The sequence below is a fragment of the Triticum dicoccoides genome, chromosome 4A (genome assembly GCF_002162155.2).
Source record: "Triticum dicoccoides isolate Atlit2015 ecotype Zavitan chromosome 4A, WEW_v2.0, whole genome shotgun sequence".
Classification (NCBI taxonomy): domain Eukaryota; kingdom Viridiplantae; phylum Streptophyta; class Magnoliopsida; order Poales; family Poaceae; genus Triticum; species Triticum dicoccoides.
In genome coordinates, this window is record NC_041386.1 from 71,071,044 (window position 1) to 71,086,101 (window position 15,058).

Consider the following 15,058-nt stretch of genomic DNA (forward strand, 5'->3'; position numbering starts at 1 on the left):
ATAGTTGTTTCCACTCTATGTCAAAATTTTCTAAAGAGCCACACACCATGCCAAAAACACGCCATTTCAAGTAAAGGCATCCACGTGTTCAAAAATGTTCACAGCTACATGACAACACGATGAGTCAACTAAGACAACTCAACTGACACCCCATCTTTCATGTTTTGTAGAGGATTTCCTCATGGAAGAATGCTTGTCTAGACAGTGGCATGCTCAAATAATTTTGATGCATGATGTATCTTGTGGACCAACCTTGCCATGCAATCGGAGCACCTGAGGTCCAGATTCTTTGCTATATGTAAAAAAACTCTGAAAACATCTGAGTACATGGATATGAGTATATGGCTCACATATAATGTACTAAATATTTATTTTAAATTCGACCCACAAACTCAATAAACTAAAGATAAAATCATGTTATGAATAATAGTAAATCTAATTTGAGGTATAAGTTTTTTTAAAACTCCCCATGTTATAGTTTGAAATTGGGTTATTGGGATGTGGCACATACATAATTTCTATGTTATTAGTTATTCATATATATTTTTGGTACCCTTTAGCAATGTATTTGACCTCGAGTACATGGATTACACTTAAGAATTTCTACGATACATTCTCTAGCCCGGGGGTGGGCGGGCTCAACTAGCTATAAAAAATGAGAAACACTTCCTATTAGTAGTCTAATGTAAACAATTCGTTAGACCAGTCCTACAGCGTCCATTTCTTGTTTCATCCTACAGTCAAGATTTTCCATCAAATCCCGCTCTAACCTCCCGTTCTTCACGCCCCCATCTCCCCTATTCCCTCCACCATTAGGGTAGTTGCCTTCTTCCCCGACTAATCACCGCTAGCTATCTACGGCTTCATTTTCCTGCTCAAGAACTAAGGTGGGGCCCGACTCATGATCCACCATGTCGGCCAGTTCTTATACCCTCCGGTGCCTCCACCTCGATTGACTGACGCGTCACCAACACCACCACCCGATGCTCCTTCAGTTTCACTGCGTCAAAGCACCACCGACTTGATAGGTGGTCGTGGTGCGGGTTCCCATCACTACAAAAAAAACACTTCCGTGATGATACATGTTTGTCACAGTAGGTCACGTTTTCTGTCCTGCATGTACATCCATGATGATTTTATGACAGAATCAAGATATTCATACCTGTGTTGTCGTAGAAGTGTTCCATGATATTACCAAAATTATCATCACGGGAGTGTCCACTTCCATGACGATAAATCGCGCGTCATAGAATTGCTTTCGTCAAGGGTAACCGACACGTGGCATCCACCGTAACGGGTCGCCGTTAAGCTATTGGGTTCCAGTTTGGATCCGATAACCCGTTAACAACCCGGACCAATGGGGATTTTCCACGTGTAAAATTCTCAATGGCGAGAGGAACCACGTGTCGGCTCACCGTTGGGACATATGTCATCCACTCATTGGACCGAAGGCGCATATGATACATCGACACATGGCACGGCCCAACAGAGGCCCATTCCGATGAAAAGGCCGAGCCGTTTGACTTGGTCAAAAGGTAGCGGGCCGGACCACGGAAAGCCTGTTAACGACATGTTCACATATAGCCCATTTACAACCCACTAAGTCACGACCCGTTACGGCCTATCCGAATTAGGCCCAGTAGCGTCATTTGGGCTGTCCAATATGATTTCAGCCTGTTGTAACTTCCGGCTCATGATGTCTTTCGGCCCATATGAGGCCCTTTGTAACTCTTGGCTCATTAACGGCCCGTGGTGAAACTAACCCGTAATGAATAATGTATCGCTTTATACCCATTAATGGCCCATTATTCCATTGGGCCGTTTCCAGCCCGTGTTATCTTTCGGCCTTCTCAAGGCCCATTTATTCTTGGGCTCATTTCCAGCAGTCGGTTACTTACAGCCCGTTACTGGCCTTTTCTGCTTATGGGCCAAATTCAGCCTATGGTTACAGTCGGCCCGTTAATTCGCTGGGCTGTTTTCATAGCGTCATCAAATACGGCCAATTAAAGATGACCCATTATGGTCGGCCCAGGAACGGACGATTCCAACTCTAGCCCGTTTATGGCCCATAATGCGGTCCATTATTGGCCCATGTTTGGCCAATCGATCATACGGCCCGTAGAAGGCCCATTGATGCTATGCCTCGTAGAAGGCCCATGGTCACTACAGTAAATATGTAGCCCATGGTTATTGTGGCCTAGTTTAAAAAAATAGGTTATTGCGGCCACTAGCAAACCGCGAAAAAAGAACTGCACTGACTACAAGCAAACAAATAAACAAGACAACAAGGAAATAAAATAAGCAAGCAACTTACGCTAGGCTATCACGGCTATTAAACATATTACATCCACTGGGCATCAAGGTTCGCCACCAGTGCAAATGTAGGGAACAAAGCAGCATATCACATACACTCGTTGTCAAAGTTGGCGACTAGTGCAAATAAACTCCGCAGCAAAACAAGTCCAGAACTGAAACCACTTCAGAAGATCTTAAGAAAAAATATCCTGGGTACCCATAATGCTGGCAAGATGTTTAGCAAGCTTATTAACTTTCTCTTGTTTGGCGCTTAAATCCTCCAGTGCTTGTTGTTGCACCAGAAAGTATGCACCTGAATTCTGCAGGGACATCCTCAGTCCTTCGGCTTCCTATCGTAGAACATCTGATCGATGTATTTCAACTTGAAGTTGAGACTCAAAAAGCCAAAATGATTCAGGTAGCGAGTTCAAAGAGCTGGTGCCAGCAGTAGTGGCCAGTAACTAGAACACTACATCAAGACAGGACTTTGGGGTTGTCTCAGTGTCTTCAGTATAGTTTTTATCAGCTTTCTTGGAGACCAAGAGGGATGTCTCACTATCTTGAACCATATCTGCATTACTTCCTTTACCATTGCATAACGGGGTAATCTTCTCCAATATTTTATCCGCATTCTAAAAGAGAAAAAACAGACACATCACAGGTTTACCATGTTGTATATGAAACTCATTTTGGTAAACCAGTTCAGTAGTAAGGTGGACAGGATAACAACATAAAACAAACATATATCTATGTAGTATGGTCACTGTATGGTCTATATCATTCTAGTTTATGTTGCCAAATCAAGATAGAGACAGTTGAAATCATATCTATTTAAGACAAAGCAGCACAGACATAATATAAGTGTGGGAAACTACACAACAATAACAACACTTGTAATGTGAATGGCATGAGAACATAACTGTTTATTTAATTGAAACTGAAATCAACATAGAGGAAGTTACAACAGCGAACACATTAAAGAAACAGGTTTAAAACATACCTGTTGCGCCATTGGAGTTTCAGTTGTATCCTTCAAATTTGAAATCAGCTGGTATAAGTAAATACAATGATGTAAGAGCAAAGGAGTATGAACCATAGCTACGGAACCTGACTTGAGAATAATTCTTCTTCTGCTTTAAGCGTTGACTTGGGGTTTGGAGTGGTGGTCCTCGTGCTTTGGGCACTGCAGTTGCCTTACTAACTGCTCGTGTTTGGGTGCTCTGTGGTGGAGACGGTATTGTGTCAACTGGAACTGGGTTACTATCTACTAGGGTTGGGGTTAGAAGGGGTGTAGCTGATTCTCTATCCAACTGGGTAGGGGTACAATCTGCGTGAGTTTGGGTTATGTGTGGTGGGGCTGGTTCTTGGGCAAGTACAACCATGGTTCTATCTGCATTGACAGGTAGCACGATTTTTTCTGAAGACCGTGTTTTTTGTTGGAAATATGCCCTAAAGGCAATAATAAAGTGGTTATTATTATATTTCCTTGTTCATGACAATTGTCTATTATTCATGCTATAATTGTATTAACCGGAAACCGTAATACATGTGTGAATACATAAATTGTAATATGTCCCTAGTAAGCCTCTAGTTAACTACCTCGTTGATCAATGGGACAATTGCATTTTTACCCCTAGTTGGTTCCTACCCACGGGTTTTGCCCTTACTTTTCGATCTTGCTCAGTTTTTCCCTTACTTTTTCCGTCGTGGTCCCTCGAATGCCCTATGACCGTTTGATCAAAACATTGAAAATTCATAACTAATTCATATGAACTCAGAAAAAATGCAAATAAGATATCAAAATGTTCAGATAAACACTACCTTTATGTGCATATCATTTGCATTCAGGACAAAAGCACCCTTTAAACTACCTAAGGTATTAATGTTATTAACATTATTAAAAATAAAAAGGTACGAACCATATTTTTTCATGAATAAAAATTATATGCAAATGTAGGTGATGTTTACTGAACATCCAGATATCTTATTTGCATTTTTCTGAGTTCGTATCATCTTGTTATGAATGTTCTAACGACTTTGACCATTATTTGGAAACTTCATAACAAATTGATACGAACTCTGAAAAATGCAAATAAGATATCAAGATGTTCAGAAACATCACCTACTTTTGCATGTAATTTTTATTCATGAAAAAAATATTGTTTGTACCTTTTTATTTTTAATAATGTTAATAACATTAGTTACCTCGGGTAGTTTAAAGGGTGTTTTTGTCCTGAATGCAAATGATATGCACATAAAGGTAATGTTTATCTGAACATTTCGATATCTTATTTGCATTTTTCTGAGTTCATATGAATTAGTTATGAATTTTCAAAGTTTTGGTCAAACGGTCAAAGGGTATTCGAGGGACCTCGGCGGAAAAAGTAAGGGCAAAACTGAGCAAGCTCGGAAAGTAAGGGCAAAACCCGTAGGTAGGAACCAACTAGGGAAAAAAATGCAATTGTCCCTTGATCAATAGATGGTCATGGTTTCCTCACCATGGACATTGGATGTCATTGATAACGGGATCACATCATTAGGAGAATGATGTGATGGACAAGACCCGATCCTAATCATAGCACAAGATCGTGTAGTTCGTTTGCTAAAGGCTTTTCCAATGTCAAGTATCATTTCCTTAGACCATGAGATTGTGCAACTCCCGGGTACCATAGGAATGCTTTGGGTGTACCAAATGTCACAACGTAACTGGGTGGCTATAAAGGTACACTACAGGTATCTCTGAAAGTGTCTGTTGGGTTGGCACGAATCGAGACTGGGATTTGTCACTCCGTATGACGGAGAGGTATGTCTGGGCCCACTCGATAATGCATCATCATAACGAGCTCAATGTGACTAAGGAGTTGGTAACATGATCATGTGTTACGAAACGAGTAAAGAGACTTGCCGGTAACGAGATTGAACGAGGTATGGGGATATCGACGATCGAATCTCGGGCAAGTAACATACCGATGGACAAAGGGAATTGTATACGGGATTGATTGAATCCCCGACATCGTGTTTCATCCGATGAGATCATCGTGGAACATGTGGGAGCCAACATGGGTATCCAGATCCCGCTGTTGGTTATTGGCCGGAGAGATGTATCGGTCATGTCTGCATGGTTCCCGAACCCGTAGGGTCTACACACTTAAGGTTCGGTGATGCTAGAGTTGTTATGGGAAATAGTATGTGGTTACCGAAGGTTGTTCGGAGTCCCGGATGAGATCCCGGACGTCACGAGGAGTTCCAGAATGGTCCGGAGGTGAAGAATTATATATGGGAAGTCTAGTTTCAGTCGCTGGAATGGTTTTGGGGGTTACCGGTATTGTACCGGGACCACCGAAAGGTGTCCGGGGGTCCACCGGGTGGGGCCACCTGCCCCGGTGGGCCAAGTGGGCTGAACAAGGGTGGGAACCAGCCCCCTAGTGGGCTGGTGCGCCCCCACTAAGAGCCCAAGGCGCCTAGGGTTGAAAACCCTAGGGGGTGGGGGCGCCTCCCACCAAACTTGGGGGGCAAGTTCCCCCCTTGGCCGCCGCCCCCTCTCCCTTCACCCTATAAATAGAGGGGGTGGGAGGGCAGCCGCACCCTTCCCCCGACGCAACACCTACTCCTCCTCCGTAGTGCTTGGCGAAGCCCTGCCAGAGAACCACGAGCTCCATCACCACCATGCCGTCGTGCTGCCAGAGTTCTCCCTTAACTTCTCCTCTTCCCTTGATGGATCAAGAAGGAGGAGATGTCCCCGGGCTGTATGTGTGTTGAACGCGGAGGCGCCGTCCGTTCGGCTCTTGATCGGATCTGGAGCAAACTTCTTCTAAATCCACTTTAGATGATAGTATTATTCATACTCCAAAAGATATAAGTGAAGTTCATGGAGCATTATACAATTAATATAGACTAACCAATATCCAAGCTCAAAATATATAAGTGAAGCACACGAAGCATTCTATAAAACCATACTCAAAAGATTTAAGTGAAGCATAAAGAGCAATTCTATAAGATCATACTTAAAAGATATAAGTGAAGCAAATGAAGCATTCTATAAATCAATGAAGGGCTATCTTATACTAGCATGGTTCTTAAAGGAAAAAAACACAAAGGACACAAATCATGTGAACAAAACAAAAACCGAGGTATACCGATAATTGTTGAAGAAGAAAGATGGGATGCCAACTGGGGCATCCCCAAGCTTAGATGCTTGAGTATCCTTAGAATATTTACTTGGGGTGCCTTGGGCATCCCCAAGCTTGAGCTCTTGCCTGTCTTTATTCTTCTCATATTGATAGCTCCTCGATCTTCGAACACTTCATCCACACAAAACTTTAACAAAAACTTTGTGAGATCCATTAGTGTAATAAAGCAAATCACTACCTTTAGGTATTGTTCCAAAATTATTCCAATTTCATATTAGAACTATATATACTGTATTCCAACTTCACCATGGTTCATACCCCCGATACTACCCATAGATTCATCAAAATAGACTCTCACTTCTCCAATGCATAACCTTCCAATCACTTCTCTTATTAAAAAGCTTTTTAGGCATGAGAGGCAAGTAAATTTTTTGTATTTTCATTATTTAATTTTTTTGTATGTTTCACCCTCAACAAAACAGAAACAAAAAGGAAAAACAAAATCTACTTAGTGAAGAAAGCAAACAAGCACACACGAGAATATCAACCCCACGCTATTGCTCCCCGGCAACGGCGCCAGAAAAGAGCTTGATAATCCCCAAGTGCAGGGAATCATCGTAGCAATTCCCAATGGTGGAAGTGATAAGTATGGAGTGTCAAACCCACAAGGAGCTAAAGGTAAGATCAATATTCTCTCAAGTCCTATCTGCCACTGATACGACTCTACGTACACCGAACGTTTGCTTCCAACTAGAAACGAGAAATAAAACTACGTTGTGGGTATGAAGAGGATAACTTTGCATGGTATCGGAGAGATAAAATATAAAAGTAGGTGCTGTTATCATAAAGTTAGAATATATTCCTAAATATTATAAATAGCGAGTGTGGAATAATGGTGGATCGGTGTGCGGAATTGTCTTAGGCAATTGTTAACAAGATCGGTAGTCGTCATTGCAATTTCATATGAGGGAGAGGCATAAGCTAACATACTTTCTCTTCTTGGATCATATGCACTTATGATTGGAACTCTAGCAAGCATCGGCAACTACTAAAGATCATTAAGGTAAAACCCAACCATAGCATTAAAGCATCAAGTCCCCTTTATCCCATACGCAACAACCCCCTTACTCGGGTTTATGCTTCTGCCACTCAAGCAACCCACTATAAGCGAATCATGAATGTATTGCAACACCCTACAACGAGAATCCCTCACGTTTGCGCGACATGGAGGGTACAATAGGACAGCATCAAAATAAAACATACAACTCATACCAATCTAGAGCATCAATCAACCCATAGACGAAGGAAATCTACTCAAAACATCATAGGATGGCAACACATCATTATATCATAATATGTGGCATAAAGCACCATGTTCAAGTAGGGATTACAGCGGGGTGCGAGAGAGTGGACCGCGTAAAAGAGATGAGGATGGTGATGGTGATGGTGATGTTGATGAAGACGATCACCGCGGCGATGATTCCCCTCCCGATGGCACTCCGGTGCCACCGAGAGAGAGGAGGAGAGGTTCTCCCCCTTGTGCTTCCTCCTCCATGCCCCCCTAGATGGGGAGAGGTTCTCCCTCTGGTCCTTGTCCTTCATGGTGATGATGGCCCCTCTGGGATCCTCCTCCATAGCCTCCGGTGAAGATGGGCCCCTCCGGCAGGGTGCCAGAGAGGGCCTAGATTGATTTCTCGTGGCTATAGAGGCTTGCGGCGGCGGAACTTCCGATCTAGGTTAATTTCTGGAGGTTTGGGTATTTATAGGAGAGGTTGGCATCGAGAACAAGTCAGGGGACCCCACGGGTAGTCCACGAGGCACAGGGGGGCACCCAGGGGGGTGGACGTGCCCCCGACCCTCGTGGGGCCCATAGGACTCCCCTCCGGTAGATTTTTGTTCTAGTATTTTTTATATTTTCTAGAAAAATTCTCCGTTGATTTTCATCGCATTCCGAGAACTTTTATTTCTGCACAAAAACAACACCACAGTAGTTCAGCTGAAAACAACGTCAGTCTGGGTTAGTTCTAATCAAATCATACCAAAATCATATAAAACGATAGTAAACATGGCATGAATACTTCATAAATTATAGATACGTTGGAGACGTATCACGTGTCAATGAAAACACCATGTAATTACTTTACTTTATTGCTAACTGTTAGCCATAGTAGTAGAAGTAATAGTTGGCGAGACAACTTCATGAAGACACGATGATGGAGATCATGGTGATGGAGATCATGGTGTCATGCTGGTGATGATGGTGATCATGCCGCGCCTCGAAGATGGAGATCAAAGGCGCAAGATGATATTGGTCATATCATGTCACTTTATGATTTGCATGTGATGTTTGTCATGTTTACATCTTATTTGCTTAGAACGATGGTAGCATAAATAAGATGATCCCACACTAAAATTTCAAGAAAAGTGTTCCCCCTAACTGTGCACCGTTGCGTAGGTTCGTTGTTTCGAAGCACCACGTGATGATCGGGTGTGATAGATTCTAACGTTCACATACAACGGGTGTAAGCCAGATTTACACATGCAAAACACTTAGGTTGACTTGACGAGCCTAGCATGTACAGACATGGCCTCGGAACACGAGAGACCGAAAGGTCGAACATGAGTCGTATAGTAGATGCGATCAACATGGAGATGTTCAACGTTGATGACTAGTTCGTCTCACGTGATGATCGGACACGGCCAAGTCGATTCGGATCATGTATCACTTAGATGACTAGAGGGATGTCTATCTGAGTGGGAGTTCATTAAATAATTTGATCAGATGAACTTAATTATCGTGAACTTAGTCTAAAATATCTTTACAATACGTCTTGTAGATCAAATGGCCCACGCTAATGTTGCCCTCAACTTCAACGCATTCGTAGAGAAAACCAAGCTGAAAGACGATGGTAGCAACTATACGGACTGGGTCCGTAACTTGAGGATCATCCTCATATCTGCCAAGAAAGCATATGTCCTTGAAGCACCGCTAGATGACGCACCCATTTTCCCAGCAACTCAAGACATTATGAACGCCTGGCAGTCGTGTAGTGATGATTACTCCCCGGTTCAGTGCGGCATGCTTTACAGCTTAGAACCGGGGCCCAAAAGCGGTTTGAGCAGCACGGAGCATATGAGATGTTCCAAGAGCTGAAAATGGTTTTCCAAGCTCATGCCTGGGTCAAGAGATATGAAGTCTCTGACAAGTTCTATAGTTGTAAGATGGAGGAAAACAGTTCTATCAGCGAGCATATACTCAAAATGTCTGGATTGCACAACCGTTTGTCTCAGCTGGGAGTTAATCTTCCAGATGACTCGGTCATTGACAGGATCCTCTAGTCGCTTCCACCTAGCTACAAGAGCTTTGTGATGAACTACAATATGCAAGGTATAGAGAAGTCCATTCCTGAGTTATATTCAATGCTGAAATCGGCGGAGGTGGGAATCAAAAAGGAACATCAAGTGTTGATGGTGAATAAGACCACTAGTTTCAAGAAAGGCAAGGGTAAAAAGAACTTCAAGAAGGACGGCAAGAGAGTTGCCGTGCACGGTAAATCAGTTGCTGGGAAGAAGCCAAAGAATGGACCCAAGCCCGAGACTTAGTGCTTTTATTGCAAGGGAAATGGTCACTGGAAGTGGAACTGCCCCAAATACTTAGCGGATAAGAAGGCCGGCAATGCCAAAGGTATATGTGATATACATGTTATTGATGTGTACCTTACCAGCGCTCGTAGTAGCTCCTGGGTATTTGATACCAGTGCAGTTGCTCATATTTGTAACTCAAAACAGGAGCTGCGGAACAAGCGGAGACTGGCGAAGGACGAGGTGACGTTGCGCGTCAGGAATGGTTCCAAGGTCGGTGTGATCACCGTCGGCGCGCTACCTCTACATCTACCTACGAGATTAGTTTTAAACCTCAATAATTGTTATCTAGTGCCAGCTTTGAGCATGAACATTGTATCTGGATCTTGTTTAATGTGAGATGGCTACTCATTTAAATCCGAGAATAATGGTTGTTCTATTTATATGAGAGGTATGTTTTATGGTCATGCCCCACTGGTCAATGGTTTATTTTTATTAAATCTCGAACGTGATGTTACACATATTCATAGTGTGAATGCCAAAAGATGTAAGGTTGATAATGATAGTCCCACATACTTGTGGCACTGCCGCCTTGGTCATATTGGTGTCAAACGCATGAAGAAACTCCATGCAGATGGACTTTTGGAGTCTCTTAATTATGAATCATTTGACACGTGCGAACCATGACTCATGGGCAAAATAACCAAGACTCCATTCTCCGGAACAATGGAGCGAGCAACCAACTTGTTGGAAATCATACATACCGATGTGTGCGGTCCAATGAGCGTTGAGGCTCGCGGTGGCTATCGTTATGTTCTCACCCTCACTGATGACTTAAGTAGATATGGGTATGTCTACTTAATGAAACACAAGTCTGAGACCTTTGAAAAGTTCAAAAAATTTTAGAGTGAGGTAGAAAATCAACGTGACAGGAAAATACACTACAACAAGAACATACATACACCAACGCATCATTAGCAACGGAGAGACATCATGTGTTGGGCCGTGGCCTCCTCTCCCACCTCCCCACGAATGCCTCCTCCCTTTCCTCCCACTTAAAAAATAGCTAACCTCCTCCTCGTACCCACTTGCTCCTAATTTTCCTCTCCGTCTCCACAATCATCTCCTCGCCACCCTGCTTCTCGGATCCAAAGCAGATCAAGTCTCCTGGCATGCTTATCCTAGAGCAACGTACTGAAATGCTGAGTCGAGAAAGAATCATTAACCCCTCACCCAAATCTTTCTCGCAGGAAATTTTGGATTTGATTTCCAAGTACTTGGTGGTGCCACCGGGGGCCACGATCTGGAGCGACGGGGAGGACTTCTGGAACACCGACCTATCCAAGTTTGAGATCCGGGCCAGGTTCGCATCTAGTACGCCGTCCGCAACGTCGCCATCAAGATGGTGAGCCAGCTAGAGCTGGATCCCGCCATCGCCGCCTAGTTCGAGCGCAGCCTTCGTGGTCTCCCTCTGCCTCCGCCACCAGAACATCATCACTGTACGTACTTCTGCAATCCTCTTGTTTTCTCAGTCCAACCTTTCTCAGCCGCAATTCCCGCCCTCCGTCGATCTGATCCACCGGCGTCGATGGCGACGCATCCATATTTCTCTGCTGGATCTTTCAGTTCTTAGTCATTTTAGTATTTCAACATCTTCGCTGGATTTCCCGCTGTAGTGTTGTAGAATAGGGCAGGCCCAAGCTCCCACTTCTCCTTTCCAGATGTTCAATTTTAGGCATGTTTCCTATCTAGTTCTCCATCTGCAGGTTGTTGCTACTTATCTGACTGATTTACATATATGGAACCGTGGTTATCTGTGTTAATTCACAGGAAGAATATTTGCTTCCTCCTTTTCTGACAAACTGTTTTTGTGATGCATTTAATTTCTTTGATTTTCTTGCAACTATATAGTATGTAGGTGAATACTTAATTACTAATATTTTCAGTTGAAGTTGATCATCATACTCATTCAATTAGCTGCCATATTATCTCAAACTTATCCTAGTTTGTGACCATGTCATCAAAGTGGATCTTCAAGGATCAATGGGTCAACACTATTAACGGCGAATGACATTTTGATTACTTTATGGAGAAAAAAAGATCCCCTTATCAGTGTTATGAATCTTATTAATTTGTTTGACACACTTTGGCAGGAAAGAAATGAGTCAGACATGCACATCTCTACACATCTTAACTCGTTCCTGTTGGTTCTATATGTTTCTTGTGCCGCCCCACTTCTATCTATTTTGGTGTCCGCATCATCAGTTACACCAATATTATCCACCAGGTTGCCATTCCAGGCTTCGACTATGCTCATTTTTGGGTTTAAAATTTGGTTTAGTTGTAAACGTGCAGGGCAGGAACAATGTCTCTCCTTGATGGGTTGTACAGGCGAGGTTAGGTGCATCTCCTTTATGGACAGCAGCGACTCGGCCGAACTAATGCAGCGAATATAATGCAAGATGCAGTACTGAGAAGTCAGATGGATCTAAGTAAGTATAGTTACAACTACTGATTATGCACGGGTAACTGTTTGGCCAAGGAGGAAAAGTTACCTGCATGTACAGTACTAGGAAAATAAAAATGACATGATCCAAGGATGTTTAGTTTTTGCATTGCCCATCTCATTTAGCAATGTACTTTAAACTGTTATAGTATTCTTTTTTGCAAGCAATTTTTTGGTTCAAACAACACTAACTGTACGTTGTTGAAAAAGTAGCCTACCTATTAGTATAGTAATCACTTACGTGAATATTGAACCATGTCCCTTGAAAAATATATTTATTTATTAAATAGATTTTCAGCATACTAATATCGCTATATTTATTTATTAATAAGATTTTCAGCATACTAATATCACTTCCTTGGGATTTCAGATTAATTCAGAGTTCATATTCAGTATACAGTATTTAAAATGAGATAAACAATTTTGCTAGATACCAGCGTATGAATAATGATTTATTGATGACAGGCAGCCGGTCTACAGTGTGTTTTGTAAGCAGAACTTAATTTTGTTTCCCCAGTTCACAAGGGTGTTATTGGCTCATGCAGGTTACAATTTGTTAACCAATCAAATTTGATGTCAGTATACATATATTTGGTCTTCTAAATTACCAACCAGATGCTGAATCTGCAGTTTACAAACATTTGATATATAATCTTTGTACAGAGCTACCATGGTGATGATGCTTGGGTTAGATGTTGATGGCAACGTCGAGAATGTTGTTGTAGATTGCGTTAACCATTTGGTCTTCTTTGAATTTCTATTGCGTTAACCAGTTTTTTTTCTGCCATACGTTACTCATCTTATTTATTTGTTGTTGTAGATTGCCAAGAAGTGATGATGCTTGGGTCAGATGTTGATGGCAACGTCGAGAATGTGGCCACTATTAGATAATTAGAATGTCATATTTAAGGTCAACATTTCAACCATTGTAGTTGATTGCAAGGTTGACAATTGGGCTACTACTAGATTGTTTCACATCTTGTAATCTTTGGAATGTGTTCTTTTGTAATGCAACACAATTGATTTAATACACGAGACTTTCTGTTCATTATATTGCGACTCTTATTCGCCAACTCATAATTCTTGGATGGCAATATATAAACTATCATCAACTGTTCATGCTGTCTAACAAAGCTTCTATTCGTTGCAATGATCTCCCATGTCCATATGAAAACCCTTTTCTCGGGGCATCCACCAACGCATATGAAATGTTGTTAAGCTCTAACTCTATGTGTTGCTATCTTACAACGCTTCTACACGCTGTTTACCAACGCATGTATATACGTTGTTGTAGACCCTTGCAACGCCACCAACGGCAACACATACTAATCCGTTGGTGTAGACCATAGCAACACACATATGGACATACGACAACGCATCGATGCGTTGCTGAAGGGGGGTTCCTGTTGTAGTGATAAAGTTCTTACGATCAGATCGTGGAGGGGAATATTTGAGTCACGAGTTTGGCACGCACTTAAGGAAATATGGAATTGTTTCACAGCTCATGCCGCCTGGAACACGACAGCGTAATGGTGTGTCCGAATGTTGTAATCGCACTCTATTGGATATGGTGCGATCTATGATGTCTCTTACCGATCTACCGCTATCATTTTGGGGTTATGCTTTAGAGACTGCCACATTCACTTTAAATAGGGCTCCGTGGAAATCTGTTGAGACAATACTGTATGAATTATGGTTTGGGAAGAAACCTAAGCTGTCGTTTCTGAAAGTTTGGGGATGCGATGCTTATGTCAAGAAACTTCAACCTGAAAAGCTCGAACCCAAGTCGGAAGATGCGTCTTCATAGGATACCCTAAGGAAACTATTGGGTACACCTTCTACCTCAGATCCGAAGGCAAGGTGTTTATTGCCAAGAATGGATCCTTTCTGGAGAAAGAGTTTCTCCCTAAAGAAGTAAGTGGGAGGAAAGTAGAACTTGATGAGGTACTGCTTCTTGAACCGGAGAGTAGCGCAGCTCAGGAAGATGTTTCTGTGGTGCCTACACGGACTAGCGAGGAAGTTAATGATGATGATCATGAAACTTCGGATCAAGTTGCTACTAAACTTCGTAGGTCCACAAGGACATGTTCCGCACCAGAGTGGTATGGCAACCCTGTCCTGGAAATCATGTTGTTAAACAACGATGAACCTTCGAACTATGAAGAAGCGATGGCAGGCCTGGATTCCAACAAATGGCTTGAAGCCATGAAATCCGAGATAGGATCCATGTATGAAAACGAAGTATGGACTTTGACAGACTTGCCCAATGATCGGCAAGCCATAGAGAATAAATGGATCTTTAAGAAGAAGACTGACGCAGATGGTAATGTGACCATCTATAAGGCTCAGCTTGTCGCTAAGGGTTATCGACAAGTTCAAGGGGTTGACTATGATGAGACCTTCTCACCCGTAGAGAAGCAGAAGTCCATCTGAATCGTGTTAGCAATTGCCGCATTCTATGATTATGAGATATGACAAATGACGTCAAAACGACATTCCTTAATGGTTTCCTTAAGGAAGAATTGTATATGATGCAGCCGGAAGG

At 42.5% G+C, this 15,058-nt stretch overlaps 1 long non-coding RNA gene across 2 annotated transcripts; it reads left to right on the forward strand.

Annotated features, from left to right (window-relative positions):
* The first annotated feature begins 10,985 nt into the window (after positions 1 to 10,985).
* LOC119288692 lies at positions 10,986 to 13,561 on the forward strand. 2 transcript variants are annotated; one of them, XR_005141254.1, is made up of 3 exons: positions 10,986 to 11,506; positions 12,363 to 12,499; positions 13,334 to 13,561. It is a non-coding gene; the product is annotated as an uncharacterized LOC119288692 (long non-coding RNA). The 2 variants fall into 2 exon arrangements; XR_005141253.1 differs by having other exon boundaries at positions 10,986 to 12,499.
* Positions 13,562 to 15,058: the final 1,497 nt, after the last annotated feature.